Source organism: Rattus norvegicus, chromosome 5 (assembly GCF_021556685.1).
Source record: "Rattus norvegicus strain SHRSP/BbbUtx chromosome 5, alternate assembly SHRSP_T2T, whole genome shotgun sequence".
In the NCBI taxonomy this organism is placed as follows: domain Eukaryota; kingdom Metazoa; phylum Chordata; class Mammalia; order Rodentia; family Muridae; genus Rattus; species Rattus norvegicus.
The window spans coordinates 109,649,169-109,656,516 of record NC_141538.1 but is presented as its reverse complement, the minus strand read 5'-3'; the positions used below and the strand labels follow the sequence as shown (position 1 = coordinate 109,656,516).

Below are 7,348 nucleotides of genomic sequence, written 5' to 3'. Positions count from 1 at the left end.
GGGCGGGTTTTTATAGAGCATGTGCAGTTAGCTAGTGGACAAGAACATTGTGCTGGAAGTATTACTTGGCCATTAGTGCTAAGTCACAGGGTTAGGGGTTTCCAAGTCTCAGGTTTTGGGACGGGCCAGGGGTAGGCCTGTTACCCTACAATAACACCTTCTAAAATGGTGTATGAGAGAAATCTAACAAAGCAGTCAACACCCAACACCCTAGGGACAGGCACCTTCCTTAAGCTCGGTCATTGTACTTGGGAGAAAGTAGCAGAATCCTGTCTGAGGACATTTGTGTGTTTCAGTGAATTGTTTTTCATCATAGCTTTTTTAAAAAACGTACTTGCAGGTTACCATTCTAATTATTTTTCATATGCACTTTTGTCACTTAAACTTTTATATTTTGGGGCCTGAGAAATGGCTTAGCAGTTAACAGCACTGTCTGCTATTTCAGGCATCCTGGTTAGAGTCCCATCACCCTCAGGGTGACTGACAATAGTCTCTAACTCCAGTTGCAGGGTTTCCAATGCCTTCTTCTGGCCTTTGTGGGCACCAGAAATATAAATAGTGCATAGTCATACATGTAGGAAAAATACCCATATACTCAAAGTTTAAAAACATCTTTGGTGGGAATTTTAATTTTTTTCCCATGTAGTAGCTAATTTATTTTAAAGTAAGTAGGATGCATTATATTTCTTAGCAATAATGATTTGGTGTTCTAGATGGTTAAGGATTTTTACTCTATGTACTTATGCAAAATAACATTTGCAATTTTATTGTTGATCAAGCTAAATTGATACAGGAAATCTGCATATATTTATGTTTTAAATGCACTTATTAAAACAAGTAGATTAACACAAGATTACTGATGTATGATTACATGAAATATAGTTGGGCCCAAAAGTCCATATTTGTACAAGTAACAGTTTGCAATCTTAATTCACTTCGTTGATTATATAGCCAACTTGGAAGTAAGTCATGTGTGGTAATTATCAGGGCATTTGCCATGCATTTTAACCACTCTATATAATATCCACTTTACATACGTGGAAATTTTCTCATAATTAGTTCCTAAGCAGATCTGACCCTGATTAGCTTTTGAGATCTGATCAGGTCAGGTGCATTCAAGCCTTATAAAAAAATTGTTGAACTTCTAATCTTACAAAATATTGGTTTATATAGTAGGGATAGATTATCCATTGTATCAGTTGCCCCCTTAGGCTTCAGTGTTGACTTTGGTCACAGCTCATGATGCTGTTTGGGAAAATTATGGAATCTTAGGTGTGGAGCCTAATGGGAAGAAGTGAGTCACTGGGGTTGGGTCGTGAGGCTTTATTGTCTGTCCCCATGTCCGAGTCCATCTCTGCTTCCTGAGTGTGATGAAACGTGACCAGTCAGCTTCCTGCTCTTACCTCTGCCTGCATCCCACAGTGGCTGCCATGATGAACTCTGTCCTACAGGAAGCTTAAAGCAAAACCCCCTATGTTTTCCCTAAGTTGGGTTGCTTTTATCAGGATAGTTTTTCACAGATTATAAAGGTACTAATTTTCCTTCAACCTCTGCTCTTTCTTTTTCTTTTCTTTTCTTTTCCTTTCTTTTTTCTTTCTTTCTTTCTTTCTTTCTTTTTTTTTTTTGTTCCAGCATTTCTTTTAGACAGAAACCATTCTGGGTCAAAAGTTTTAAGGTAGGTTGATGACCACATTCCTCCACTGGGGGCCCTCTCAATCCACTGGAGGTTGTCTTTGCAGGTTCCATCGCCCCACTGTTGGACATTTTGGCTTATGTCACCCCATTGAGTCCTGGGAACCTCTTACATCTCTGGGACTTTCTAGTGGTTCCCACTCGTCCCCACTACCTCATATTTCCATTCATTCTCATGGTCCTCTGGGCTTCTCTTATGTATTCCCCTATACCTGATCCTGTCCCCCCTTCCCCTCCCCCCTCCCATCCAGGTCTCTCCCTCCCTTTGCCTCCCATGATCATTTTGTTCCCTCTTCTAAGTGGGATTGAAGCATCCTCATTTGGGCCTTCCTTCATGTGGTCTGTGAGTTATATCATGGGTATTCTGTACTTTTTGGTTATTATCCACTTAACAGTGAGTATATACCATGCATATCTTTTTGGGTATGGGCCCTCACTCAGGAAAATATTTTCTAGTTCCATCCATTTGCCTGCAAAATTCATGGTGTCCTGGTTTGGAATAGTTGAATAGCATTCCCTTGTGTAAATGAACCACATTTTCTGTATCCATTATTTGGTTGAGAGACATCTGGGTTGTTTCCGACTTCTGACTATTACAAATAAACACTATAAACATAGTGGAGCACGTGTTCTTGTGGTATGGTGGAGCATCTTTTGGGTATATGCCCAGGAGCAGCATAGCTAGGTCTTCAGGTAGAACTATTTCCAATTTTCTGAGGAACTGGCAGATTGACTTCTAGAGTGGTTGCACCAGTTTGCACCAACAATCAGGCACTAAACTCTGACACTGTTACTGATGCAATGTTGTACTTACAGACAGTAACCTAACATGGCTGTCCTCTGAGAGGCTCTACTAACAGCTGACTGAGACAGATGCAGATACTTATAGCCAGCCATTGGATGGAGGTCGGGGACCCCTATGGAAGAGTTAGGGGAGGGATTGAAGGAGCTGAAGGGGGTGACAATCACATAGGAAGCCCAACAGCATCAACTAACCTGGACCCCTGGGAGCTCCTAGAGACTATCCCACCTGTCAAAGACCATACACGGCTGGTCCAAGGTCCTGGCACATGTGTAGCACAGACTGACTGCCTTGTGTGGCCTCAGTAGAGGATGTGCCTAATCCTGTAGCTAGCGACTTGATGCCCCAGGGAAGGGAGATATGGGGAGGGAGTGAGATGGGGGTGGGTGGGTAGGTAAGGGGGTGGGTGGGTGAGCACTCTCTTGGTAGCAAAGGAGAGGGGTGTGGGGTAAAGAACTCTTTGAAAGGGGACAGGGAAGGGGACGGCACCAGTGTGGCGTTCCCATCTTGGCACACTTTCTGACCCAGAACTCTCATGGCTGCCGACTGGCTAAGTTCCCTTGGTGGGTTGGGTCATTGGCACGCCAGCCAGCCCCATGTAATAACCGGCCATCTCACAGTTAGCTGTCACAATTTCCAGGAACCCGGTAAAATCAAAACTCTAGAGGCTTGTAATTTATCCATCAGATTTATATCAGTAAATTCTCATCCCACAAAATGTCCACACAATAAACGCAGAGTCAATTGATATTGATATAAACTGCCCACCTAGATAGACAAATTGTCCTGTAATTATCCATCCCTTATAAGATATTCATAGCTACCTGTGGCTATTTAAAGTCACATGGATCTGGGTCGCCCTTCTCTTCCTCCATCTTCCTCCTTCTCCCTCTCTGTACTCTCTGTCCCGTCCCTAAAAGTCTCAGTCCGCCTTTCTTTTCCACTGCCCAATCACAGGCCTTGCCTTATCTTGTGCCTGCCCTCACGTGCATATAGACAGCAATCCACATTAGAGCATAAAGTCTCTGATATATTTACTATAAAACTTGTTGAGCATAACCTGCAACATACACTTTTTAGAAGAATGGATATTTCTTAATTATTGTATAGAAAATATGACTTAAGTGACAGAACCCATGCAGTGCAAATTTCATCCTCATTTTCAGTGTTGGGGTTTGGGTCTAAGGTCTTGTACAGGCTAGGTAAGTGTTCTGTCACTGAACAATATCTCCACCCTCAAATATACCATCTTAACCATGCTCGATTTAGCAGAGTTAACTATTGTACACTTGTGGGGTGTTCACCAGAGAAGACTGCTCAGATATGGGGTTCAGCCAATAGAAAATCTTTATTAGTTCCCTGAAGATCATAATGGGTGTTTGGATCCGAGTATAGCCCCAAGCCTTTCTCAGGCTGGGCTTTAAAGCACATGCTTTAAAGCACGCACACACACACACACACACACACACACACATCCTAGATTTATACACCTCAGTTAGCAAGAACAATTAGCCAGAAGCAGAGCTACAGACCTCAAAAAGCAATGTTAGTACATTTAGAGACTTTCCTCAAACTATGGGCTTTGATGGATTATCTCTTCATTTTAGTTTTGGCAGGTGGTGCTGTCTATGTGCTGAGATGTATGACCTGAATGGTGTTTGCGTCATGGAGTCAGTTGTGCTAAGGTCTCCTGGCCTATTAAGGTCTCGGGCTCTGTTACACACTGACTGTACATTGCCATGTGGCACTGTGTAAACGCAATGTGTTGGAGAGTAAATGTGATGAGGGTGAACTCATGATGGGTAATTTAGGTTATCATCTTGATTGGATTAAAGGATGACTAGAAAATGAGCAAGACAAAACTTTTGGTGTACCTGTGATGTTGATTATCTCAGATAAGAGGGGAAGACAGACCCTGACTGTGGCTTGCATCATCCTAAGGCTGGGTTTCTCAGTTGTATAAGAACAGGAAGAGGAAAGGCCATCTGGTCATCAAAACTCAGCTCTTTCTGTTTCCTGATCCACCCAGGTGTGAGTAAGCAGCCTCATCAGACCTTCCCTATCTCGATGGACCATATTCTGTGCCATGAGCCAACATGAATCCTCCCTTAGCTGTTTCTTGATGATATTTGGTCACACCAATGGGAAATGTAACTAACACACTATGTCACAGCTCTCTCTCCAGAATCTTTTCGTTTTGAGGAATGAAAAGCCCATTCTCGTTGAATGTCACATCCCATTTCTACCTCCATTCTATTTCTGAGTCTGCAAATCTGGCTATAATACTTCAGCTAGCTCATATAAGCGAAATAACATTGTATTTTTTTCTTTTCAAATAATGCAACCATATTATGAATCCATCAAGGAATCAATCTATTGATTAGTCCAAATCTTTCCTAACATAGTTGTATCTGTTAACTCCTTCACAGTCACACCCAGAAATGTGATTGACTAATATCCTGGGAATTTTGTTAATTAAACCAATTATCACACCATCATTTAAAATAAGATGAAATTTTATTTATTTATTTATTTATTTATTTATTTATTTATATTTTTTTATATTTTGCAGCATGGAGTACTTTATTAAGTTTATAAACACCAGGAACTGTAATAAAATATAAAATACAGAGCATCCCTTTTTTAAAATATCAAGTTTCTGAATGCTTCATTTGTCCTTTGGTTTCAAACCATACAATGCACTCATGTTGCACTGTTCATGTGGCAATGGGACAGTGTGCTGCCCAACTGCTGGGGAGGAAGGGTGCTGTAGGAATACCAAAGGACGGCTTTATAGAAAGGGAAGCATTGAAGCAAAAATACTTTCTGAATATATATGTGCATATATATATATATATATATATATATATATATATATATACTGTACATTGTAAACAAACGTTCGGAGTAAGATCCAACACAGACCAAGATACGGTTTCCAGGGAAACCAGGATCCTCTTCCTTGTCCACAGTGGAGGCTGAGGTGGGGCCTGGTCCTCTATTTGCTCATGTGCTTAGATAGCGTGGAGATGAGTAACTGGCACATTCATTTACTAATGGTCTGTCCATCTAGGTTGGCTAGCTGTTGCAAACAAGGAATAGAGAATTATTTCTGCCCTGCCTTTCATTTTATCCTAGTTACATAACAGATAAGCAGTTCGTCTTTATCAGTCCGTTTGGTAAGTAGATTGAGTAGAGCAGTAAATCTCAAAATTTGTGCAGGGGAAACTAGTTGACGGTTTGTTTCCAATAAGGCCAGTAACGAAATTACCACTACATCATCAGTCCAAGCTAGTAGTAAACCCCTGAGTTAGCAGGCTGAATCCAGGCCTCAAGTGAAGCGATTCTAATTTCTATATTACTGTGCAAATCTAGAATTTTCGATGTAAAGGAGAATGCTGGCAGTGTTGAAGCCCTGTCATAAGAGAATGAAGTACTGATTAGGTATGAAGATGCAGAGCGACTGTGTCTGTAAAACTCAGAAGGACAGTGTCAGAGCAATGGTCTCACAATCCCCTTAAACGAATCTGAAACTAAGGCACTCTATGAGTCAATTATGCTGTGAGTCAAAAGCCTACATGGAAGGGATGTAAGCACATAAGCCAGCGATGCACTTTCCACAGTGATGATATGCAGGGTGTCAAGTCTTATGTGAGACTCTACACCAGCAGCAGCCGCTCAGGAGAGAGTCAGGACTGTCCATCTCGTTTCAAAGCGTCCAGTTTCTGAAGGAGAGCATTTCCAGATGCTTCCCAGTAGGCAGGGCTGAGCATATCCAACAAGGAGTAGACTGTCTCATGGTAGGGGGTTTGCAAATGGTCCTCCACCTGGTCAAAAGCATAGCCACCCTGAGCCCTGCTTCTGTGAGCGCCAGGCAGTATCTGTTTCTTTCCTTTGTCTCTACATTGATGTAAGCCACATCGTCTGCACAGGGCAGACTTTTTGAGACAAACGTGTTTTGAGAACGTCGTTGACAACGGCCTCAGCCTCCACTGCATGTCCTTCATATCCGTTCCTTCAAACCCATTGAGCTCAGAGCTGTTTTCGAATCCAGACATACTGCTTAGATCCACGGGATTATATGTCTGTTTCCATTCTGCGAGCTCCCATGTTCCTCTTCTTCCTTGTCCCGAGTGAAATTTTATTTATGTATCTGCGTAAGTGAACACCACATGTAAACAGGTGTCTACAGAAGTTGAAGGTCAGAGGTCAGGAGAGGGAGTCAGATGCCTTGCAGGTAGAGTTACAGGAGGCTGAAAGCCATCTGATATGGGTGCTAGCCGACAGCCAGATCTTATGGAGGCATTTCCCTAGTTGAGGTTCTCCCCTTCCAGATGACTATAGGTTGTGTCAAGTTGACATAAAACTAACCAGCACAGGAGGAAAGATTATAAGAGCCAGAATCCAGAAAGTCTACTGTGAAACAGTCTCTCCTCTAACAAGACCAGAACAATGGCAACATCAACAGACATGTTAATATGGAAGGAAGGAGATTTGTCAAGGGGTCTCACCCCTAGGCAAACAACTACAGGCAAGTAATGATGGCTGAGGGAGGGAGAATAAGACTTTCCCAAGGATAGGTCCTCTTATTGGTTTTTCAGTACAGAGTGGTGAGCCCCAAAACTATGTCACACAAATGACAGAATTGGACTCAACAGGTTGCATTTATATACACTTTTGCATACACATACATATAGCACACAAAAGTCTGTAACAGAGGCTATCAACTTGAGAGTAGGAGGAAACAGGGCAGGGATTTGGTAGAGGGCACCTGGGAGGGGCTGGAGAGAGAAAAGGGGGGAGGGAGAGACATGTAAGTCTATATTTTCTATTTCAATTAGTGATTTATGGGGG

At 42.2% G+C, this 7,348-nt stretch overlaps 1 pseudogene; it reads right to left on the bottom strand.

Annotated features, from left to right (window-relative positions):
• Positions 1-6,183: 6,183 nt before the first annotated feature.
• Positions 6,184-6,604, bottom strand: Gskip-ps1 (GSK3B interacting protein, pseudogene 1; annotated as a pseudogene).
• Positions 6,605-7,348: the final 744 nt, after the last annotated feature.